Here is a 26,152-nt window from a genome sequence, read left to right as displayed (position 1 = left end):
AAGATGGGCTTTTAGAGAGATTAAAGGTTTTGCGGCTGTGGGTGAGTCTGATTGGACGTGGTAGGGATTTCCATAAGCGGGTACAGTAGAAACCTTGTAGGCAGGATTGTGTGGAGTTTCCCGGACAGTAGTGAAGCGGCAATGAAAGGCGATTAGTTATGCCACAGCGTTTGAGACTGATTCATTGTCAAGGATTTCCTTGTGTGTTTTTGTAAAGAGAGGCAGCCACAGCAGGGCAGTATAAGGTACTTTATAGGGGTTTCGCGAATAGTCTGGCTCACGTATTGTCCAATTATTACCAGTGTATCATATAAATCACATTCGGTAATGTTTGGGTTATTATTTCAATAAATCTAATTATAGATGAAGAGCAAAGCTGGGTACACACTGATAGATTTATTGCCCGTGAATGGCCATCGCCGGGTACGTCTGTGAACGACGTAGTTCAGACACATTAGTTCTGTTGTGCAGGCCATCTGCTGGTGTGTACGGGCATCCCGCCGATCGCCGTATACATTCTGCAGGAGCATGGCGGTGATTGACAGCTCAACTGGGCTGGCAATTTAAATGCCTACCCAGTTGAGCTGTCAAGCCCGACACATCGTGCAGACAATTGGTAAGTGTGTGCCAATTGTCAGGTTGGCGGCCGACCCATCGACCTAGTGTGTACCCAGCTTAACGTGACCAATATATATTTGTATGTCTTTATTTTGAGGAAGTGAATGTACAGTCCCATATAATAGTGACAATCATAACGTCCTAGTTCCACTTTTACCAAATACCAAGTTTTACTGTTATGACAGAATGCGTATTCTCAGTCTTCTAACTTCCGTAGATATGGGCACACACAGGAGAAGAACGCCGGGTTGTAAACTTTTTCTTTTATTGTTTGTGTGTGTTATGGTGTGTCTGACTAGGGTAGCAGGACACCTTTTTGCTATTAGCCTGCTTTTGCCGCTTTATGTTTTAATGGCTAAATCGCCGAGTTTTTTGAAGGTGCCTGAAACTTGCACGCCGTTACTTTAGTGGCCATAGGGGGTCATTCAGACCCACTCGCGGGCGGCAGTACGCTCGCAAGTGGGTCGATGGTCCCCACTGCGCATGTGTACGACGGAGGGAGCTCCGTCTTGCGCATGCGTGAGACCTGGCGAGCGAAGGACTTTCCATCGCTCCGGGTCTCGCACCAAAGGGGGCGTGCTGTCGATGTTGATTGACAGCACGCCCCCTTTGGTGGGCGTTCCGGGGGCGTGCCTGCCAGACGTTCCCATGGGAACGCCTACCGTCTGAAGCCGGCCCCACTGACATCACTAGTGATGTCAGTGGGAGTGATTTTGGCTCTGATAGAGCCAAAATCACTCCTGGCCTTGCGGCAGGGAAACCCAACCGCAGGGTTTCCCTCGCAATTCCGATGGTCGCGATGGTCAAGACCATCGCGACCATCTTTTTGCACGCTCGTATATGCTGTGGGTGGTGACCCACAGCTATACGAGCGTCCAGGAGGACGCTCCATATTAATGGAGGAGGGCCCTGATTCAGAGCGAGCGCTCTGGTCAGAACGTCCGGCTCTGAATCAGGGCCATAGTCTCCTGCTGCATCGGATATTGTAGTCAGTGGGGATAAACCAAATCGATCCTCAGAATCATGTTCACAGCTGCTCAGAGTATTTCAGGGGGTGAGTGCGCTGATCTTGTGGGAGAACGCGTCCTGTGCAGCCCAGTACTACGTGTGATTGGACAGATGCTGCACTATTGATTGTGAATCTAATGCTGCGTACACGCGATACGATGGCAATGATCAGACAATCATTGTCTGATCATCCTGCATGTGTAACCCCTTAAAGACTATATTACGACCTTCGCGGGTTCCTATAGTAAACAGGCTAACCTGGTCGATATCGACCAGGTCTGCCTGCTTGCACAGACGCCGGAAGTTGGTCGATAACGACCATCCGTGGCCCCGCATCGACCATCGTATGGTCGTTTGCTGGGGCCAGAAACTGACAGATTTTAACGATAACAATAGGATCGTTATCGTCAAAATCTGACAGCTTATCGTACCGTGTGTACGCAGCATTAGTTGCTGGGGTCAGATACAATTCTAGCAGTAGTGGTTAGGTTTACTTCCGTAAATTATCATCAACTAGCCTGGTTATGGCCTACAACTTACAGATCTGCGGTGCTTATAGAAACTCGGTTCCCTTAAATTGCTTCTGAGAGGAACTCTAATACTGGAACAAGAGAACAAGACTTGCCGAACCGGAAAACACCTAGTAAATACTGTAGCTACTAATTCCTCTTGATAAACTCAGTACAATAAGGTCCTGCATTCCTACACCTTCAGCCTTGTTCCTCAGAGAATCTCATACAGAGGGAGGAGAAACCGCACAGACCCTGAAACTGGTTCAACTTCATTACTGAAATCTCCCTGGGATTTCTATGTATCCTTAGGCAAGTTATTTCGTTGAAGCTGTGAACTTGTGTTGTCCTGCCACAGAGTTGTATTCATTATCGATTTCATGTAAGAAAATAAAGCTTACACACAATACATATCTATAAGGGCTCATATTGATGTATGGCAAAGATGTCCCAACTAAGGCGCCATAGAAGCTGCGCTTCTGACCAACCTGCCTCTTGTGTGTTGGGTGGGTTTTTAGAGATTTTAGATTGTAAGCTCTGCTGAAGCAGGAACTGAATGATTAAACATTCTTGGGGCTGATTTCTGCTTTGGGAGCAGAGCTAACAAAATAGGCAATAACTTTGCACCTGGAACAAATTATGCTGCAATGCAAAGTGCAAATACGTTTAATTTTTATGCATGCAGGGTAAATACTGGCTGCTTTTGCATGTAGCCCACAAATGCTGAGCAGCTGTATTTTTACACTGTAATTTAGATGTGAGTTAGGACACGCCTCTATCATGTCTAAAGCTGGGTGCACACTGGAGCGATGTTGGGCAGATATGCCATTTCGTAACGACATAACGCCTACATCGCTCAGTGTGCACGCTACAGACATATCAAACCTAGAGTTATCGCTAGCGGCCAGTGCAACCGTACTCGTTCCGTCGTTCATTAAAGTCATGCAGTGTGGACACACAGTCTCTATTCTTGGGCATTCGTTCTGATGTCGGAACGAATGCCCGTTGCTCCAATGTGTACCCAGCCTAAATCTCTGTACATTTTCCATCTGTCCCACCTGCAGTGCAGCATGGTTTTACCAAGGTGCACAGTTACTTGCAACTAAGAATCAGCCCCTCTAGGTACAGCGCTCTTTAAGTGTTGCCGTTATATAAATAATAATCATCATTACAGTGTCTGGCATTGATTAACATTTTAATTATTCAGATGCTATCCGTATTTCTTTTAGGCTAACATCATAATTTGTTGAGTGTCCATATTACTGTAATTTGTGGTTGTTTTTTTGTCTGTTTCTAAATACTGTTATTTTTCAACTGTGTATAAGAGTTTTCAATACGCCATTAATGCTATAATTTTCATCCCTGCATCACACAGGAGCGGAGCTTGACTGTAAATATGACCGATTTTCTGTAATCAGTACATGGAGAGAGTTAAGGGATGGGGGCGCAGCATTAAGGGAAGAGGACGGTAGACTAGATTTTCTTATAGAAACAAATGGCTGGAGGGAACATTGTATAATCCAATTATCTGACGTGCCAGCGGAATGTTGGTGCACATAAGTATGTAATACATCAATCAGAAGGGTGACCGTGCGCTGGAAGGGCTGTCTTTGTAGATTGGAAGGGAAATGTGTGGCTGCAGTACAAACACAGTTGTGCGGCAGTGTCCTCATGTATTTGTGTGGTTTGTTGTGCCAGTATGGGGGCATGATCCATCCAAACTGTCATTTATGATCGGAAATGCACAATAAATAGTTTTGTATGGAAGGACGTTCTTTGGTGAAAGTTTATCAAGGGGAGTAGATTGTGACTTTTGGTTTAGTGTGGGGTTGCAGAGCTCACCCCCCTCCACCCTTTACATTTGTTTGATCACAGAATTGGCGCAGATCAATGTACTTGGAACTGTTAAATGTCTGCATCCATATGTACATTTTGTGAGTTGAACCCATCATGACCGACGACATTGTCCCATCAGGACGTCATTTTGCCACGAATTAAGCTGAAATAAGAATTTTCATTTTTTTTTCTTAAGGAATAAAAGGCCTGATTCAGACCCGGTCGCAAGTGCTGAGCGCTCGCAACCGGGTCGATGGTGGCCCCGAGCGCATGCGCACGACGGAGCCGGCTCCGTCGTGCGCATGCGCGAGACCCGGATAGCGACGGGCAACGCGTCGCTCCGGGTCTCGCACCAAAGGGGACGTGCTGTCGATGTTGAGTGACAGCACGCCCACTTTGGTGGGTGGGCCGGGGAGGTGGCTGCCAAAACGGAGGCGTTCCCATGTGAATGCCTACCGTCTGGGGCCGGCCCCACTGACATCACAAGTGATGGCAGTGGAGAGATTCCGGCTCTGTTAGAGCCGAAATCTCTCTGGGGCTTGCGGCAACGAGACCCTACCACAAGGGTCTCGTCGCAAGCCCTACCACAAGGGTCTCTGTCACCCACAGCTATGCGAGCGGCCAGGAGGCCGTTCTGAAAAAAACAAAAACCGGCCCTGATTCAGAGCGAGCGCTCTGTCAAAGCGACTGGCTCTGAATCAGGGCCTATGTGTTTTCAATGACCGTTCCAGGGATCTATTACTCTTGTTTCTAGAAATCCTGTTTTAACTAAATTACTTCCTCCCCTGATCCATGTGAATGTTTCCACCTCTGTCCTGTCTCTCTTCTAAGCTGGTGTCTCAGCCCTTCGTGTCACTCCTTATAAGTAGGGTTATACAGTATGCAGTCGGGAAGCCGGCGGACCTAATCCCGACAGCCGGCTTCCCGACTCCGGTTATACATACTGTATATATCCTCCACCCCTTGTCTCGTATTGACTGGTGTTAAGCAAACTGTGCACTCTGGATGAACACAACTGCGGCATGCCATGTTACTGCTAGCGTTCCCTCCAAAGGCTTGTATATATCATAAGAATTTCCTTTGTAGTGTTTAGTAGATCCCATGTGCCGTGCCTGTTAAGTCAGTTGATGAAGACGTGCAGTGAAAGCACCTGTGCCCCCTTACTCCTTCAGTCTGCTTTAGGCGACGGGAAACTTTTGTTCTAAAGTCCCTCGATACCAGCTCAGTACAGGTCTGTGCATTGGATGTATATACGGAGCAGTTCTGTATCGTATCCAAGGGCAGTGGAAATAGATAATCTGAAGGTTCTGGTGCATAACGCAGGAGGGTAACGTGAAGGATAAAATCTCGATATTTAGTAAAATTCCTCGAGGTTGTGTACCGATCAACAGAATTAGCGTCTGATGCGGAAAGCCCTTTATAATGTGAATTGCTGGTGTTTGCCATGGGTGTTTCATAAGCTGTGGCTCTCAATAACTTAGAGACACCGAGGTGTTGTGTGTACAGGACTCTGTGTAACGTTTTATAATATAAGAACATTATGATTTGGTGGAAGACATTATTCAGCAGCTGTCCTGTAGACTGTTTGTAGTTTGTCCTTTTTGATCTGACTGACCATTTGTGGGTTTTGCTTAATTTCAGGTCCTCAGGAACGTGCACCACCTCGTTTGCTGCAGAAGGGAACCTCCGGACCACTTGAAAAGTCTCTCATCTGCTGGTAAATATTTGTACAGCTGTCCTTTCTTAACAAGTTAGCAAATCCTGCTGTATTCTGAGATGTTTCCAGCATGACACCGATTAACCACAGAGAGCTGCTGCAAGACGGGACTTGTGCTCCCCGCCAGTAACGATTAGCCTGCTGCATAGCTCCTTGGGACCCATCTCTGGGCCTGATTCAGAGCCGCTCGTAAGCGGCCGCTCGTTCGCTTTGAGCGATGTTCGCACAACTGCGCATGCGTATGGGTGGTAATGCGCATGCGCAAAACAGTCATTGCGATCGGAAATCGTGCGCTCGCAAAACAGCGAGGGGCTGCTAATTTGAGTGACAGAATGTACCGTTTGTGGGTGGTAACAGGGAAGGTGCTTGAAAACGGGGGAGTGGAGATCCAAACGCAGGTGTGCCAAACGGTAATAAAGGGCGTTTAATGGGAGTCCATAATTAGTAAAGGAGCGTCATCGACCACGTCACTTGGTTGTCTTTTAGCCTGAACTGCTCGCAGTGATAGTGGTAAGAAAAACCTACCACAAGCACTGTGAGCAGTTCAGATGCCTTTCTATGTACCCGATTAATCTAATAAATACCGGAGATGATGTGTGATGCGAACTGCAAAGGGGCGTCTTTACAAAATAGCGAGCGCATTTTTCGTTCGTTCGCTCAGACATAGAGGCGTCAACAAACCGCAAATAGCCGGCCCCTTTTTTGGAACAACCCTCCGCAAATAGCGTCCGGCTCTGAATTAGTCCCTCTGTTTGGTCTTGAGTTCCATGTTGTTTCAGGTGCGCACATTGGGAATCTATCCTTATAATAGGCACAAGCCTCAGTATACGCATTGTGTCTAGCTGAGAATCCAGGCATCCACGCCCTGTAGACCGTTACTTTGTACCGATACATGTCCCCCGTGCCTACTGAACTGATGGGCTTCATTTTGGTGCAACCCACGAGATGACTAAACAGCATTTAGGTGACCAGTGCAATATCCGTGTTCTGTGTTAAATCCCACTTTCCTGTCCCTGCCGAGCTTTTTCCTTTTACGCCTAATTTCTTGTAACTTTTTCACTCTGCTGTGAATCGTTATTCCACCAAGTATATTTGAACAGAAACTGACTTAAGTCAGGGGGACGATGTATCAAACGTTGGAGAGAGATATTGTAAAGAAGTTGCTCATAGCAACCAATCGGCTTTCTTACTGTCTGTCTGTATAGCACGGACTGTAAAATGACCGTTAGAATCTCATTGGTTGGTACTTTAGCTCTCTCCATGATTTGATAAATCTCCCCCCTCAGCCTCAAACATTAATTTATTAAAAAGTCGCACCTCTGTGACCTGTTCATAGTCGGATGCAGCTGTCAATCTCGAGCTGTCACTCCTCCCCTTGGTTGCAGCACGCTCCCCTTGTTGTATCTGTTTGGGGGTGAGACTAGATTGGCGACTGGAGGCGCAGCTTCACGGACAGCACAGAAAATGCTGAAGTCGCAGCACGCAATGGAAATCGGTTGAAGTTCATGTCCGGATAGTGCAGCCAATACATATCCAGCCCCGGGCTCATTTCCCCTAGTTGCAGCGAGTCTTAGACAGAACCTGATTACAGAAAGACGCACAGGGTGACAAGTCTGAATAAGCCCCGGGGTGAGAATAGTACAAGAGATATCACCAAGTAACACCTGACTGTGACTCTGTACTTGGATCGTAGAAGTTGCACAATGCAAACAATAGAATTAAGCCTTTTCTTGTGTTTATTTTCTTATTTATTACCAGTTATGTATATAGCGCACACATATTCCGCAGCGCTTTACAGAGAATAGTTGGCCATTCACATCAGTCCCTGCCCCAGTGGAGCTTACACTCTATATTCTCTACCACATGCACACAATAGGGTTAATTTTTGTTGGGAGCCAATTAACCTATCAGTATATATTTGGAGTGTGAGAGGAAACCGGAGGACCCGGAGGAAACCCACGCAAGCACAGGGAGAATATACAAACTCCACACAGTTATGGCCATGATGGGAATCAAACCCACGACCTCAGTGCTGTGAGGCAGTCACGCTAACCATTACACCGTCTGTGCTGCCCTGTGTTAAATGTATTCTACGCCCTTGGTTACGTTAAACTGATTGATGATACATGCCCGTCTTGCAAATTTGGCAAATGAAAAGCGCAGCCTGACTAAAGCCTGATTGTATTGTGTTGACTCTTGCGTTCTGTGCTAGCAGTTTTGACTTTTTTTTTTGGCAAATGGTGGCGGCTGACCTGAACTTTTTCTCATGTAATCGGTCACAGCCAATTGCTAGTTCTGTAGCATCATAGACGTCATACTTTATACCTCCCTTGGCACATAGTGAGCACGGTCATTACCATTAAATGGGATGATCGTTACTCATGTATATTTCATACCTGCCCGGAGCAGAACTCCAGTCTATAACACTGGAAAGGGTCCATGCAGAATAAACTAGTTGACGGGTCCACTCTGAAAGCACAAAATGTTGATTGGTTTTCTGAAGAAGTCTTCTACAAGTCACTGACGTGCAGGAGGTAATGAGCTTTGTTAAATAAAAATAAATGGATAAAAGCCTTTTTTTTTTAGATGCGATTTCTGCTCAGTAAAGTAGCTGTGACAGTAGTCTTTCATTTGAAACCTATTAGAGCTTCATACCCGCAGGCATTAATTGCATGCATTTATTAAGACAACATTATTTTAATGACTATGCAGTGTTCGAACGTGTTGTGCTTTTCTGCAGCCCTTAGTGTTCCAATGGCGGCTTTCACGCGAGAATGCGCTTTGTGGAAACACAAATGACCTCCTTTTGACCTCAAGAGACGCTAGTAAGTGCACGTAAAGAATGATGTTTCTACAGCATTGAGGTTAATCTGCGTAACGGTATTTGGGCTGCTGGAAAGTACATAGTCTGGTGGCGCTGCCGCCGTGTTGGTCATATGAGGATTGTACAGCCGGTACTTATAGATTTAAGTTTTTGAATGGACCCTGGGCGCAACTCAGTGTCATTTTGATCCACCCCGCCTCTGCAGGTCAGCGCCGCCCTCCGCGATTCGCTGTATCACTATATTTAGGGCCACTCCTGCAGCGTTATTCTCCAGGTTAGAACCAACTATGAGTAAACCTGGAACAAAAACATATTTGCAGATATGAAACGTGAGGCTGCCGGCTGGCCTGGGGCTCGTCACTGCAAATTCATGTTGTTTTTTTTTTTATTCTGTAGAACATGGGGAACCATCTGTTTATTTCCAGGATTCCGTTTCCCCCCCCCTCACTCTCGCCAAAAAAACATTTCCCTTTTTTTGTTTTTTTTCTCGTCTCCCTCTCTCGCTGACTGCCAGGAGCACTACCAGTCAGTACTGTCATCCCAAACACAAGGCTGGCTCGGTGGCTATGAGCTCTGACTGAGAGATGCGCTGGTGACTGCATTGAATGAGCACCTTAAATGAGCCGCTTATTTAATTGAAAGCTGTTCAGGCCAGAAATCAATGCGTTAGTATCACCTGATATGCGCAACTTGATGTCTTACGTCTTGGTCGTTGGGTATGTGACTTATTGCATGTTTAAATTTTAAAGCGCTGCTACTTTACAGAGGGGTAAGGCTGTCCCTGCAGTGTATACTGTGTGTTTTCAACATTTATAGACAGATTCTGGGGGGGGGATGTAGCAAAGTTTGGAGAGAGATAAAGAACCAACCAACCAATCAGCTCAAAACTGTCATTTTTCAAACATAGTCTGTAAAGTGACAGGAGCTGATTGGTTGGTACTTTAAACGCTCTCCACTTTCTCTCTTCAAGCTTTGATACATCTCCCCCAATGTAGGGTATAGGTTAGGACCCTGGCTATCAATGTCTTAAGTTTTCATTGTTTATGTTATAGCGCCCTCTGCTGTCACGTAGATAAAGTCCTTCAATAACTATACACTATATATAATTGCAAACTTATTTAGTGGAACAAATCCGATTTACCCTAAGTGACCTTCATGTTGTGCTTCTGTACACTAGGGTAGATGTAGTATGTTATCTTATATGTACCCACATACTTGGCTGGCAATATAGTTCCAAAACAGCCAAAGAATAGGTTGTCGAACACATCAAGTGAAAATGTTTTATTAAAATGTTATATATCCTAAACGGCACTCCTATCTCATTAAGATAATATACAGTATATAATAAACCACATACCCTTATGCTGAAACTCGCCTCAATATCCGAGGTATTATTTTGCACAAGTTTTAAATATTTTTACAGTTTAATTCTATTGCTCTGTGCAAAATAATAGTAAAATAAGTGTTAAGTCATAATGGACCTTACCCCGGAGTCGTAATGGACAGTCCTTGCCCCAGTGGAGCTTACAGTCTATGGCCCTCATTCAGAGCCGTACGCTCTGAGCAGAGCGCACGCTCTGAATGAGGGCCGGCCTCCATTTTCATGGAGCGTCCTCCTGGACGCTCGTATAGCTGTGGGTCACCACCCACAGGCTATACGAGCGTGCATTGTGATGGTCGCGATGGTTGAGACCATCGCGACCATCGAATTTGCGAGCCGGAGCCTGCGGTTGAGGTTTTCAACCGCAAGCTCCGGAGTGATTTTGGCTCTATCAGAGCCAAAATCACTCCCACTGACATCACTAGTGATGTCAGTGGGCCGGCTTCTGACGGGAGGCGTTCCCGTGGGAACGCCCCCGTCAGGGAGGCATGCCCCCGGCACGCCCACCAAAGGGGGCGTGCTGTCAATCAACATTGACAGCACGCCCCCTTTGATCGGACACAACGAGCGAAGGACTTTCCTTCGCTCGTCGCGTCTGGCGCATGCGCACGACGGAGCTCCCTCCGTCGTGCGCATGCTCAGTCCATAACATCGACCCACTTGCGAGCGGACCGCCGCTCGCGAGTGGGTCTGAATCAGGCCCTATATTCTCTACTACATACACTAGAGTTCCCTTATTGTCAGAGGCCAGCTAACCTATGAGAATGTTTTTGAATTGTGGGAGGAAGCCAGAGTACCTGGGAGAAACCCACACAAACAAGTAGAACATACAAACTGCACACAGATACGTTCTCAGTCAGGAGTTGAACCCAGGACCTCAGTGCTGTGAGGCAGCAAGCTAACCAGTGCACCACCTTACATTGTACCAGCCGTTGTGTATTGACCCGTTTGGGATTCTATATACGCCTGTGATGCTTTTACCCTACGCGGTGTTTGTACCTCTATCTAGTGATTTTATTGATGATTTTCGGGAGCATTTTTTTTATATACGGACTGAACGTTGGGCTGGGTCCTAAATGCAGCTTACTCCATTTTTGTTTCCGTTGGTTTAGTTTGTGTCATTGGCTAATCTGGGATTGGTAGAACCAGCAGATTGTAACTCGCCTTCCGCACCAAGTTGCAGCCGGAGGGGAATCGCCTGTTCTGCTCTGTGTGTTGCTGAGGACCTGAGCCCGTTCCTGTCTGTACTACTTATTGCAGGTTATAATTAAACAATGGATGATGTAAAGATCGGCCCAGTGGTCTTCCCAAAATAGCGCAACGGATGCGTTTCATTGTGGAATAATCCACCTGTGTTAAAGCACGTGCTGATCCGCTCATTCTCCTAACCCAGGGAAAGATGTGACTCCCAGTGACATTTGACAGTGGAAATGTTGACCTTTTTTTGCGGATGGCTTCTTTCAGCTTCTTAAGTGTAATAATGTATCGATCACTATTGATTGATTGGTTTTGTTCCTAGTAATTGATGAGAATAACATCTCTGGCAATCCCAGAAGAATGAGGCCATGACTTTGTTTTATAGATCGCTGTGATTTAAACTTGTTTGGCCTAGGTGAACTTGGGTGTTTCCATTGCTTTGATTAGGCCTTTGTTTCTGTTTCTGTTTTTGTTTCATAAAGGAATACCCAGGTCTCATCTCCTGTAATGACATTTTCCAAAAATGTCTCAGGATTGGGTTCAAAGTTGGTCAAAAGGTCATTGCACACTTCCACCCTCTGGGCCTTATGATCCCTGGTTAATTGTTTTGGAACCCATTTAGCACACACTTTACGATATCCCATATCATTGATTAGTGTTTCTACAGTGCCATGGCTACATTCCAGTTCATCACTGAGATCTCTGATGGTCACACGATGGTCTTTCTGTATCATGGCATCGACTTTGTGTCGGTTCTCTGATGTTACTGCATTTGATGGTCTGCCACCACGAGGTTTGTTGCACACGGACGATTCTCCCGATTGAAAACGCTTCGTCCACCTTCCATATCTATAGCGAGCGGCCAGGAAGATGGTCGCGATGGTCAAGACCATCGCGACCATCGGGCTTGCGACGAGACCCCTGTGGTAGGGTCTCGTTGCCGCAAGCCCCAGAGTGCTTTCGGCTCTAACAGATCCGGATGCTCTCCCTCTGACATCAATTGTGATGTCAGTGGGGCCGGCCCCAAACGGTAGGCGTTCCCATGGGAACGCCTCCGTCTGGGCAGCCACGCACCCGGCCCGCCCACCAAAGGGGGCGTGCTGTCACTCAACATCAACAGCACGCCCCCTTTGGTACGAGACCCGGAGCGACGGATTGCCCGTCGCTATCCGGGTCTCACGCATGCGCACGACGGAGCCGGCTCCGTCGTGCGCATGCGCACTGGGCCACCATCGACCCGCTTGCGAGCGCTTAGCGCTCGCAAGCAGGTCTGAATCAGGCCCTTTGTTTCATCTTGGATTCCATGGTTTTCTTGGACTACCTAAACACAAATACATATATAGCTAGCAGACATATTAAACTACAAACTGACAAAGTTTCAAATAAATATTGCTTATTATTTCAGAGTTATGAGCATTTAAAGGTGCATACACACACGATTTTTTGAACGATTATCGTCAAAATCGGTCACTTTCTGAGTCAAACGATGAACGAAAATCGTTCATGTGAGTTCACTTTTGTAGTTTGTAGTTCAGTCAGAGTTGAGTCGAACGATTATCGTTCATGCGCGTTCACGTTTTTGTAGTTCAGTCAGACTTGTCATCTCAACGATTTTCATTAAGGGAATATGCAAAAATCATTTGTAGTTCAAAAAAATTGTTCATTACACTTTAAAAAATCTGACAGATAATCTGACAGAAAATCGTTCATAAAATCGTTGGTAACAAAATCGCTGTGTGTGTATGCAGCTTAAGATGCATACACACACAACGTTTTTGTTACCAACGATTTTCTGTCAGATTATCTGTCAGATTTTTTTGTGAGTGTAATGAATGATTTTTTTGAACTACAAATGATTTTTGCATATTCCCTTAATGAAAATCGTTGAGATGACAAGTCTGACTGAACAACAAACTACAAAAGTGAACGCGCATGAACGATCATCGTTTGACTCAGAAAGTGAATGATTTTTTAAACGATATCGTTTAACGATAATCGTTCAAAAAAATTGTGTGTATGCAGCTTTAAGCTGCATACACACACGATTTTGTTACCAACGATTTTATGAACGATTTTATGAACGATTATCTGTCAGAGTTTTTAAAGTGTAATGAAAGATTTTTTTGAACTACAATCGATTTTTGCATATTAACTTAATGAAAATCGTTGAGTTGACAAGTCTGACTGAACTACAAACGTGAACGCGCATGAACGATAATCGTTCGACTCAGAAAGTGAACGATTTTTTCAAACAATTATCGTTAAATGATATAGTTTAACGATAATCGTTCAAAAAATCGTTGTGTATATGCAGCTTAAGGCATTACTTTTTGAACAATCCTCGTACAATGTAGCGGCCGCTGCTTTTTCAATCCAAGTTCAGTTGTGGCTCATGCTCAGAGGGTTAGGGTTAGGCTTGGGGAAGTGGAGGTTCGGGTTAGGCACTCCCCCCGGGAGGATTAGGTTCAGGGTGCAGAAACGGGGGGGGGGGTTAGAGTTAGACATCACCGGGGGGAGGTTAGGATAAGGCACCAACAGGGGGAGGTTAGGGTTAGACACCACTAAGGGAGGGTTAGGGGGGTAGTGGGGTGGATTAGGGTACTTAATCGGGATCCTGACGGTTCGGGCTCCCAGCATCGGTATTTAGTCCGCCGGCAGCATTGCATACCGATTCCTTATTTACAGTCAGGGACAGATTAAGGTTTGTGGGGGCCCTGGGGCAACAACCTTGTGGAGGCCCCCATCAGTATAATTGTATTAAGCGTATATAGTATATATGTGCAAGCAAGCAGGACAGGGAGCTGCATGGGCAGGGGCGCAGACATGCCAGGATACTCACTGCTTAATGGGGGGAGCACCGAGTGGCCTGGATCTCCATTGCCATGCTGCGGATACATGGATACAGTCAGCATGGGCAAACGCAGGATTTCTACATATAGATATACACACATACATACATATATTCAGACAAACACACATATGTACACTACACACACACAAGTCACACATACATTACACACACACTTACCTTGTAGCAACTGCAGACTGCACAAGTTGTGGATGGAATGGGGAGGGGACCTGGCAGACGGGCGCCATATTATTAAGCTCCGCCCCCTGCAAATGCCGCGATTCATGGGTAAATCTGAAAAGGGCGGGGCCAAATGACACCATTCTAGTGGAATTTCATCATATTTGCTCTGCCTCCAACAGATTGACCCGCGAGTGGCGCCATTGTGCCGCTAGGCAGGCAGAGCTTAGTAACATGGTGCCTGTTCTGGTGCGGCTGCCGCTGAGGAGGGGGCGGGGACCTCACCTAACAGTTGACTGAGCCGCCGGGGGGAAGACCTGCAGCGCAGGCAGCGAAATGCAGTTCTGCCCTATTGGTGGTGACTGTGGGGGCCCCTAGGTGTGGGGCCCCCGCGACGACTGCTCCTGCTGCCCCCCCCTATAATCTGGCCCTGTTTACAGTGTAATCTCATATGGTGTCTACGTCTATTGGCGGTCGACAGTCCGTGACTGTATTCAAATGCCGCAACAAATTCCTTGTATACATCCGAGCATCCAAATGTACAGACTGGGAGGCTCACTTCCAACGTCTGTACATGCAGTAATACTGATTGGTGCGTCTTTAGACTCTCACCATCGGCCGTACCATTGAAGCCTGCTGTAATAACCCTACGGCAGGTGGAGTACAGCCTTCTGTGTGAAAGGTTGTTACCCGCAAACGCATTCAGCAACAGTCCTGCGGAACTCCCATAGCACGCTGATAAGACGGACCATCCACATGTGTGCGCTAAGACACCGCACAGGAATGACCATTACATTTTCATAACACATCTCCTTGCGTGCGTCTGAAATCACAATGGCGGATCTGTACAGACAGAATCAGGGCACATGAGCGGTACAAAATTATCTGCATGCACAGTAGCAAAAGATTGTTCTTCTGGCAGTGCCTCCACCGCTGAATCAGCCCCGGGGTCTGTTACCTGTTTTTTCTGTCTATGGGGGCGATTCAATAACATTTTCTGTCTATGGGCGCAATGTGAATAGGATCGGAAAAGAGTTCCCGGAGCTATTTAATTGACCGCGCTGTTTAGCTCAACTAGAGGATTTCCGACTTGCATGCTGGCCGCAATGCTGTGTTCCAGCTTAGCACGGCGCTAGCAGCCTTAGTCGGAAAATGCTGGTTACCACGACTAAACAGGTGCGGTAACCGGCATCTCCCAACTAAGTGCAGGGCGCGATGCGGACGATTGAATCACTCCGGGAACTCCTTCCTGGGTCTATTCACATCGCGTTGAATTGCATCGCCCACTATGTTTGAATGGCAATTCTCCTCATTCTACAGTGCTGTGTAGTCGGTCAGCACTCTATAATTATTGTCTGGTACTGTGTAGCCTTGAGGGGCAACCTCGTAATGGTGCCGGTTACCCCAGGGTAAAACTTTCAGAGTGAGTTTTTTTTTTTTTTGGCGTTTGCTGTTTCAATAAGTGAAAAGTTTTGCAAATCTCTTTGTGGAAGTGGTAAATCTGAACGCAAACATTTGCATGGAAATATCACAGCAGAAGTGTACCAGACCCTGAGCCCTACACTTACTGTCTGCAGGAAGTGACCAGGCTGCATTACACCAGTGTCTGAGACTTTCTGTGCATTATGTTACCAGAAGAATAAAGAGCTTCCCTTACAGCAGTGCACTCAGGTATTGTACGAATAGAATACAACTTTTATTTCAGTAATCTTAAAATAAGACGGCGAAAACACTTAAAAATCAGTGGGAGAGTATAGAAAGCGTGTGCAACTTTTTAAAACCGAGATAGTGATTTATAAATCCAGTCTCCTATCTTGCAAATCCTTCCTCGTGTTATGCTAAGTCCATGGTCAGGCTACTTACACAGCGATATCCTTAAAGTACATGCGGGTCGATGGTCGGCCAGTGTGCACGCAGCTATCGATGTTGATCGACAGCTCGCCCTGTTTTGTAGGCGGGAGAGGAGGTGGCTGGACAAACGGAGGCGTTCCCGAAAGAACGCCTGCCGTTTGTGGGCGGCCCTACTGACATCATTCGTGATGTCAGTAGTGAACTTCCTGTTCTTTTAGAGCAGGAAGTTCACTCGGGCTTGCGGGAGCAGAGACCCTACCACAAGGGTCTCGTCGCAAGCCCGATGGTCGTGATATTCACCCCCAGCTATGCGAGCGGCCTGGAGGCGGATTTTTTTTTTTTTAAATCCGCCTTGATTCAGAGCGAGCGCTCGCATATAGCGAGCGCCTCTGAATCAGGCCCATTGTTCCTAATTCAGAGACTGATGAAATGCCGACATGATTAGAATGTTGACAAACCTCCCATGTGGTCTATTAGTGAATCACCTGGAACGACGGCAATGGCGGTGTCTTCCGATACCGGAGGCGATGTCAGGATGCAGCGTAGTACTTTTAAAAAATAAATAGAATGGCGTCTTATACACATCACAGACGCAGCGAAAAAGAGAAGCTCGGCTGCGCAGGAATTGGCTTTACACGCATGCAAGGTCGCAGATTGAGCAGGGCGGACTCTGATGTCGCACGTCCTATTAATCCGTGTTGTTGTCGTTTACTGTTTTATCCATCCGAATAAGATGCACGTTTTGAGCGAGAAAGACGCTCGTCACGGCCAAGACACCCTAGCACGCGGAGCTATTTGGCGCAACTGAAACCACAATGTGTTATGACACATCTGTATGACTAACCCTAAGCCTCCGCCTAGTGCCCAAACCAAACTCCTCTCCCACAGCCTAACCCTTCGCTGTCTGTCGGTAAAGGATGTCGGCATGTCACATGTACAAAGATGACATTGTGTGCATTGTCTGACGTGTGCAGCCTGTCTCCCTTACGCTGTTAATATGTGCAGTGACTGGTTACACAGAACACAAGAGCCATGTAGCTAATTTCCCTATACATAGCTGTGTGTCAGCTTATCTGTGCCTGGCTGGACCAATCACAGGTGTTCCTTAGCCACCTGATAGGTTTCTACTGTCTAAAGGCCCCCATACATCAGCAATCTGAAAACCACAAATGAACAATTTGAAGATTTATTGCCCGATTTTAGGATTTCCCAATATAGCAATCTGCGCCCATACACTACAGATCTGTTTCAGTGATTTGCAGATCGATTGCAGCAAACACAGATCTGATAATCTTGAAAGGCCCATCATTTTACTAGTAACGGTCTGCAAATCTGCTGATCATGGCCATACACTTGCAGTCTACAGCCCCAATCAATCTGTGACATCCAACATGTTGGACAATCTGATTTAACAATTCCAATCACTTTTTGGTTGTAATCTGCGATCTGTGAAGCCCATACTGTACATTGCAGATTTTTATACACAATCGATTGCAAATTGTAGAATTGCCACAATCGATTGCTGATGTAGGGGGCCTTAATGGGCCCCATCCATCTGCGATGGATTGCTGCGATGCTGCAACATGCAACATGTTGGATTTTCCCAATTTGACGATCGAGATCGTCAAATCGCCGACATTTAACATGGAAAATGTCTGCGATCCGGCAACGGATTGCAGAACATCGATGGTGGGAGGTCGGCATTTCCACCCGGAAACGCCGGCACTTCCCATCGCATCGCCGGATCGCAAAATCCGGTCTGTGATGTATGGCCACCTTAACTAACTGAGACCTGCTCTGTGGCTCTTTGTTTTGTAGCAACAGACAGTAATTTGTTTCTCTGGATACTGTGTGGAAATCCACAATTTATAAAGCCGTGTTTAAATTGCTGACATTGCACCTGTATTGTCTGAGATTACTTGCAGGTGATCTCCTTTCATTGGTGATGCTGTAATAGAATGAGGAATTGTATACAAAGTAGTACTGTCATTCCACGGCTTGTAGATTGGGTGTTGCACTGCCACTTAGTGGTAGATAATGATTACTACAGGTTTTTAAAACCATATTCAAATAGCTTGACAAGAATTTGACTCCATATCATGTGAAGGGGTCAGTAAAATGTCTAACACATTATACATTTTAGGTCTTTTAAGGATCATTATCTGCGAGTTGGGTTTAGGTACAACATTTCCGCAGAAACGGAGGAATTATTTTGTATCCAGCGTGTGCAAGTTGTATGATCGAAGCAAATTTGTGGGCCTGTTGTTGGGTTTTCTACGTGTAGTATGAAATTGAAGGATTACCTAATTGTTATTTTTTTTTTTTGCTATGGTTTATATAGCTACTAGATTTTTTTTACTCTTTTTAATTATGGTGTAAATGGGAGTATTCCAGCATAACTTTGGCTATTTCACAGTTGTAGTGTGTTTTACTTGAAACAAGTAGAGGGACCTGGCACAAATCCCAATCAAACTCAATTTCCTCTCTCCCCCTCCCCTGCTTTTTCTGTCCCCTACCCCCTCCTCTCTTTATTCCCCTCCCCTCTCTCTATCCCTTCCCCCTCTATCCCTTTCCCCTATCCTTCTCTCTCTTTTCCTTCCCCTCTCTATCACTCTTCACCCCCCACTTTCTCCTACTATTCCTCTCATCTCTCTATCTCTTTCCTCTCTTTCTCCCCCTCCATGTTCTTTCTATTCCGACCACTTCTCCCTCAATCCATACCCTTTTTCGCTCATCCTCCCAGTCTCTCTCTCCTCCCCTTTTCCCTCTATCCCCTCCCCTTTTCCCTCTATGCCCTCTCCTTCTCTCTATCCCCTCTCCCCTCCTCTCTCTATCCCCTCTCCCCTACTCTCTATCCCCTCTCCCCTCCTCTCTCTATCCCCTCTCCCCTCCTCTCTCTATCCCCTCTCCCCTCCTCTCTCTATCCCCTCTCCTCCTCTCTCTATCCCCTCTCCTCCTCTCTCTATCCCCTCTCTCCTCCTCTCTCTATCCCCTCTCCTCCTCTCTCTATCCCCTCTCCCCTCCTCTCTCTATCCCCTCTCCCCTCCTCTCTCTATTCCCCCTCCTCCTCTCACTATCCCTCTCCCCTCCTCCTCTCACTATCCCTCTCCCCCCCTCCTCTCACTATCCCTCTCCCCTCCTCTCACTATCCACTCTCCCCTCCTCTCACTATCCCTCTCCCCTCCTCTCACTATCCCTCTCCCCTCCTCTCACTATCCCTCTCCCCTCCTCTCACTATCCCTCTCCCCTCCTCTCTCTATCCCCTCTCCCCTTCTGTCTATCCCCTCTCCCTATCCCCTCTCCCCTCCTCTCCCTATCCCCTCTCCCTATCCCCTCTCCCCTCCTCTCCCTATCCCCTCTCCCCTCCTCTCCCTATCCCCTCTCCCCTCCTCTCCCTATCCCCTCTCCCCTCCTCTCTCTATCCCCTCTCCCCTCCTCTCTATCCCCTCCTCTCTCTATCCCCTCCTCTCTCTATCCCCTCCTCTCTCTATCCCCTCCTCTCTCTATCCCCTCCTCTCTCTATCCCCTCCTCTCTCTATCCCCTCCTCTCTCTATCCCCTCCTCTCTCTATCCCCTCCTCTCTCTATCCCCTCCTCTCTCTATCCCCTCCTCTCTCTATCCCCTCCTCTCTCTATCCCCTCCTCTCTCTATCCCCTCCCCCCTCCCATCACTATCCCTCTCCCCTCCTCTCTATCCCCTCTCCCCTCCTCTCTATCCCCTCTCCTCTCCTCTCTCTATCCCCTCCTCTCTCTATCCCCTCCTCTCTCTATCCCCTCTCCCCTCCTCTCTCTATCCCCTCCCCCCTCCTCTCTCTATCCCCTCCTCTCTCTATCCCCTCCCCCCTCCTCTCTCTATCCCCTCCTCTCTCTATCCCCTCTCCCCTCCTCTCTCTATCCCCTCTCCTCTCTCTATCCCCTCCTCTCTCTGTCCCCTCTCTATCCCCTCTCTATCCCCTCTCCCCTCCTCTCTCTGTCCCCTCTCTCTATCCCCTCTCCCCTCCTCTCTCTATCCCCTCTCCCCTCCTCTCTATCCCCTCTCCCCTCCTCTCTTTCCCCTCTCCCCTCCTCTCTATCCCCTCTCCCCTCCTCTCTCTATCCCCTCTCCCCTCCCATCACTATCCCTCTCCCCTCCTCTCTATCCCCTCTCCCCTCCTCTCTATCCCCTCTCCCCTCCTCTCTATCCCCTCTCCCCTCCTCTCTATCCCCTCTCCCTTCCTCTCTATCCCCTCTCCCCTCCTCTCTCTATCCCCTCTCCCCTCCTCTCTCTATCCCCTCCTCTCTCTATCCCCTCCTCTCTCTATCCCCTCCTCTCTCTATCCCCTCCTCTCTCTATCCCCTCCTCTCTCTATCCCCTCCTCTCTCTATCCCCTCTCCCCTCCTCTCACTATCACCTCCTCTCTATCCCCTCTCCCCTCCTCACACTATCCCCTTATCCCCTCTCCCCTCCTCTCACTATCCCCTCTCCCCTCCTCTCACTATCCCCTCTCCCCCTCCTCTCTCTATCCCCTCTCCCCTTCTCTCACTATCCCCTCTCCCCTTCTCTCACTATCCCCTCTTCCCTCCTCTCACTATCCCTCTCCCCTCCTCTCACTATCCCTCTCCCCTCCTCTCACTATCCCTCTCCCCTCCTCTCACTATCCCCTCTCCTCCTCTCACTATCCCTCTCCCCTCCTCTCACTATCCCCTCTCCTCCTCTCACTATCCCTCTCCCCTCCTCTCACTATCCCTCTCCCCTCCTCTCACTATCCCTCTCCCCTCCTCTCACTATCCCTCTCCCCTCCTCTCTCTATCCCTCTCCCCTCCTCTCTCTATCCCTCTCCCCTCCTCTCTCTATCCCTCTCCCCTCCTCTCTCTATCCCCTCTCCCCTCCGCTCTCTATCCCCTCTCCCCTCCTCTCTATCCCCTCTCCCCTCCTCTCTATCCCCTCTCCCCTCCTCTCTATCCCCTCTCCCCTCCTCTCTCTATCCCCTCTCCCCTCCTCTCTATCCCCTCTCCCCTCCTCTCTCTATCCCTCTCCCCTCCTCTCACTATCCCTCTCCCCTCCTCTCTATCCCCTCCCTCTCCCCCTCCTCTCACTATCCCCTCTCCCCTCCTCTCACTATCCCCTCCTCTCACTATCCCCTCCTCTCACTATCCCCTCCCCCCTCCTCTCACTATCCCCTCTCCCCTCCTCTCTCTATCCCCTCTCCCCTCCTCTCTCTATCCCCTCTCCCCTCCTCTCTCTATCCCCTCTCCCCTCCTCTCTCTATCCCCTCTCCCCTCCTCTCTCTATCCCCTCTCCCCTCCTCTCTCTATCCCCTCTCCCCTCCTCTCTCTATCCCCTCTCCCCTCCTCTCTCTATCCCCTCTCCCCTCCTCTCTCTATTCCCTCCCTCTCCCCCTCCTCTCTCTATCCCCTCCCTATCCCCCTCCTCTCACTATCCCCTCTCCCCTCCTCTCTCTATCCCCTCTCCCCTCCTCTCTCTATCCCCTCTCCCCTCCTCTCTCTATCCCCTCTCCCCTCCTCTCTCTATCCCCTCTCCCCTCCTCTCTCTATCCCCTCTCCCCTCCTCTCTATCCCCTCCTCTCTCTATCCCCTCTCCCCTCCTCTCTCTATCCCCTCTCCTCTCCTCTCTCTATCCCCTCCTCTCTCTATCCCCTCTCCCCTCCTCTCTCTATCCCCTCCCCCCTCCTCTCTCTATCCCCTCCTCTCTCTATCCCCTCTCCCCTCCTCTCTCTATCCCCTCTCCTCTCCTCTCTCTATTCCCTCCCTCTCCCCTCCTCTCACTATCCCCTCTCCCCTCCTCTCACTATCCCCTCCCCCCTCCTCTCTCTATCCCCTCCTCTCTCTATCCCCTCTCCCCTCCTCTCTCTATTCCCTCCCTCTCCCCTCCTCTCACTATCCCCTCTCCCCTCCTCTCTCTATCCCCTCTCCCCTCCTCTCTCTATCCCCTCTCCCCTCCTCTCTCTATCCCCTCTCCCCTCCTCTCTCTATCCCCTCTCCCCTCCTCTCTCTATCCCCTCCCCTCCTCTCACTATCCCCCTCCTCTCACTATCCCCTCTCCCCTCCTCTCACTATCCCCTCTCCCCTCCTCTCTCTATCCCCTCTCCCCTCCTCTCTCTATCCCCTCTCCCCTCCTCTCTCTATCCCCTCCCCTCCTCTCACTATCCCCTCTCCCCTCCTCTCTCTATCCCCTCCCTATTCCCCTCCTCTCACTATCCCCTCAACCCTCCTCTCACTATCCCCTCCTCTCACTATCCCTCTCCTCTCATCTATCGCTTCTTAACTCTCAGGTTTTTAAATAAACATAATAATTAAAGATGAAAAAAAAATTAAAATAATCATTGAATAGTTTTGTTTAACAAAATTTTATATAAATGCTTCTCATCAAAGCCACTGCCTTCTGCAGCTATAGCCACCCCCATGGCTGCTTTCTACAATGGCAAATTCTTCCCACCGCTGCTGCAGAAGTTCCCACCACGTGTTGCCCATTGTAGGTTGCTTTGCTTTCACTCTTTTGCTTTGTCTATCCCAAACCAGCAGGACGGGGTGTACATTTAGAGACTGCGGCCATTTCATTATTTGAAGCCTGCTTTCTTGTTCTTCTACTGGATGGTAGTTCAGACATAGCCTGGAGAGATGTTGTGGGTCATTATCTTGCTTGTAGGGTGAGCCCTTGACCAAATAGGAGTAGCTCAAGGGGTATTGCATGGCTTTGCAAAATCTTTGATTACACCCAGGTGACGAGGTCAGCATATAATATATGGGTGTAACAATCCCTGATTACACACAGGTGACCAGGTCAGCATATAATATATGGGTGTAACAGTCCCTGATTACACCCAGGTGACCAGGCCAGTATATAATATAATATATGGGTGTAACAATCCCTGATTACCCCCAGGAGACAAGGTCAGTATATAATATATGGGTGTAACAATCCCTGATTACACCCAGGTGACCAGGCCAGTATATAATATAATATATGGGTGTAACAATCCCTGATTACACCCAGGTGACAAGGTCAGTATATAATATATGGGTGTAACAGTCCCTGATTACACCCAGGTGACCAGGCCAGCATATAATATATGGGTGTAACAGTCCCTGATTACACCCAGGTGACCAGGCTACAATAGGGTATAAAATGTGGCTGTAACATCAGCAGCCTAATTGCTGAGATCCGTGACAAGCAGGAGGAAATCATAGACTCTTTTCCCGATGCACTCCCAAGGCACTAGAACAGCGTAAACAAGAATTAAAAGCTGAAATAAAGAAAAAGGCAGAATTGAAAGAACAGCAGCACAAGAAAAACATCAGTGAGAGACTCGGGAAGAGGCTTCACGTCCTGGGTGACACAACCTTATAAGAGGGATCAGAACATGGGTGCTAAATGTATCTCATAGGCATAACAAGGTCTGTTGGATTAAACGTTAGGGGTGAGCTCCAAAACCCTACAGGTACTCCGGACTGGCCAATACACGTTGGAGTAGACACGAGCAGCCCTGAGACAACACAAGCCCATAGCCAGCTGTATTGTCGGGAACTTAGTTCCATGATTACATTTCAGTCCTTTTCATACTTTAAACACTTCAGGTGGTGCAGGTGTTAGCGGACTCAATTCGGGGGCAGTGTTTCCCTTGTAGTACCCCTGCACTTTCTCCTGCACCAGCACTGCATGGGCGCCTCCATCTTGGCCATGTCACATGATTCGTCTATCCACCAACCAGGACCGCTGTACTGTTCACCTGACCAGTACAGCCTATAGGGAGTAAGGGCGCCTTATTTAAATGAGTATTTGTCTTCTGACCTTTGCCAGAACAACTTCACTGTAGTGTCTCTCTCCTGGCACCAGGCTGTATTCCTGCAGCTCTGTTCTGTATCAGCCCATGGCTATTCCTGTGCCGTCCCGGCTCTCAGTCCTGTCTCTGATGCTACGTGGTTTCCAGCCTCCTGTGCCTACACCAATACCCATCACCCATTTATAAATGTAACAAAATAATAACATATATTAAATCAGACTCTTACCAGTGATCTGTTTTTATAAAAATCTATCATCCATAATCCTATCATACATAAGCATTTCCATTATATGTTGGTATTAATTCCGACAATTGAACCTCAGTTTAGAGCACTGCCGTCAGACCAGCTAAAGGTACCAAAATCTGATACGTAATATGTAAATGAATAGATTTGCTGGTTGCATCGAGGAGGCACTTGTGCCATTTAAAATTGAGTTGTAATTTTCTCAGTTACGAACGGTAGTTCTGTTACTTCTTGCATAGTATATTTATTAATAGGCAAATCTTATACAATATAATTTTACCATCAGTATAGCCAGGATATACAGTACTGGTATTGGTTGCATATCTACCTTAGCTCGGATGGTTCTGAACGATAATTGTCCGTTAGTGTGAAAATGCTGAAGAAAAATAGGCGTAAAACCGTTGTTCCAACTTGTTGGTTAAATCAGAAATGTTTGGTGTAACCAGCCCGGCCAGCCAATGCTTATTAAAGTGTTGGACAGGGGTCTTGGACCTTGGACCTCCAGCTGTTGTGGAACTACACATCCCAGCATACACTGCCACCTTTTTGATATAACAGCATGCTAAAACTATGGCAGTGCATGCTGGGATGTGTAGTTCCACAGCAGCTGGAGGGCCAAGGTTGAAGACCCCTGGTGTGGAAGGAAAGTTGGAAACCTTCCAACCAAGTGAGCGATTTTCAGCACAGAAGTCGGCGGTTGTCTGTCTTTGGTATCTTACTATATTACAGAAATGTGTCTGGCTCTATAATGATTTGTATAATCGGGGACACTGAGAGGAGGGGTGGCTGTACACCGGATCCTGCAATGTCTATGGCACGCCCCCGATGTGGTGTTCTGTCTTATCGCACCGTCGCTGGGTCGCACCATCGTACCCAGTTTTAGAAGTGTAGTTGCTCCCCCAAGTTGTCATGGTCACTCCCCATCTAAGGCCCGTATTCAATTTGAAGAGAAACGCCGTTCTTGCTTGTTTTTGGAGAAAACTTTTCGTCGATGACATTTTCGCCTGTTTTTGCTCCGTATTCAGTTTGGAAGACTTTTTGCCTAGGCGGAAAGTCATCGCAATGTAATAGGCGGAAAAGTTTCGCCTATGAATAGCAGGTGGAAAAAAGTACAGAATTGGGGTGCAACATTGCGGGAACCCCCGTGCAGCCTTCAGACAGTCCCCCAAAGGTAAACTGTCAGTTTAAAAAAAAAACAACAAAAACACTTAAGGACACCCCAAAAAATCACTTTGAATTTGGGGGTGAAAAAAAAAATGTTGGGGGACAAAGATAAAAACGAGCGAACTTGACTCTGGGGGGGTCCCCACGTATGCCCCAGGTGTTTTTTTTTCATTGCAGGTGGTTGCGGCAGGTGGATTTTCCACAATTTTTTCAACTTCACTTTAGCAACTTTTAAATATGCTGATCCCCATTTTCAGCTATCCCAAATTTGCTGGGAATAGTTACTTTCTGGAAAAAATACTCCTGAATACTATTCTGCACCACGTATCCAAAAACGCTATATAGCAGCTATTGAGCCCGTTCACAAACACCAAATACCTTCAGCAAGCCAAATCGGGGGGTACCATAGTGATCCCCCATGTCAGAGCATCTTTTGGGAGGTGTCAGGCTGATTTCCCCAAATCTGACAGTACTTTCCGCCTGTTCAAGTTTCGCCGGGTCCCGTTTTTGCGTACTCCCATATTGAATACGGGGTAAAGCGAGGACGGTTGCGATACTTTTCCGCCTACAAAAGACGCGATGTAGGCGAAAAGTCTGGGAGACGGAAAAGTATCGCAGATCCGCTCTAATTGCATACGGCTCTAAGCTCTTTGCCAGTGGCTTAGCTTACAACAGGACATGACCACATCCCCTGCACGGCTTTCATCAGATGTAACATGCTCTGTGCCCTTGTAGATGAGGAATTTCAGGTCTACAAATGTATCCAATGTTCCTGGTGTCATCTTGTAGTCTACATTTCTATTCTATTTTGATCTTGTGAGTATATTTTGTACTGCAACACATTCTGATTCTGATAGGTAAAAGTCCTGTTATCTGACTACTGACCGTCTTTATCTGGCGCACTTGTTTATTAGTGGAATCTATGAAGTGTTTCCTCTATGTATACAGGTATTGACAATCGCAAGCATTACAATTTATAGCTCCTTAAGGGGTAA

General features: G+C 47.6%; 1 protein-coding gene across 5 annotated transcripts in view; it reads left to right on the top strand.

Annotated features, from left to right (window-relative positions):
• CYRIB (CYFIP related Rac1 interactor B) overlaps positions 1-26,152 on the top strand; it is a 160,097-nt gene that overhangs the window by 85,967 nt on the left and 47,978 nt on the right. For all 5 annotated transcript variants that reach the window (XM_088457897.1, XM_088457899.1, XM_088457901.1 and 2 more), the window contains one exon: positions 5,613-5,688. The gene's annotated coding sequence lies outside the window, so the exon portion shown is untranslated. The remainder of the gene's footprint in view (positions 1-5,612; positions 5,689-26,152) is intronic.

The sequence above is a fragment of the Taudactylus pleione genome, unplaced genomic scaffold (genome assembly GCF_031769625.1).
Source record: "Taudactylus pleione unplaced genomic scaffold, aTauple2 ptg000791l, whole genome shotgun sequence".
Classification (NCBI taxonomy): domain Eukaryota; kingdom Metazoa; phylum Chordata; class Amphibia; order Anura; family Myobatrachidae; genus Taudactylus; species Taudactylus pleione.
This window is presented reverse-complemented; position numbering and strand designations above follow the sequence as displayed.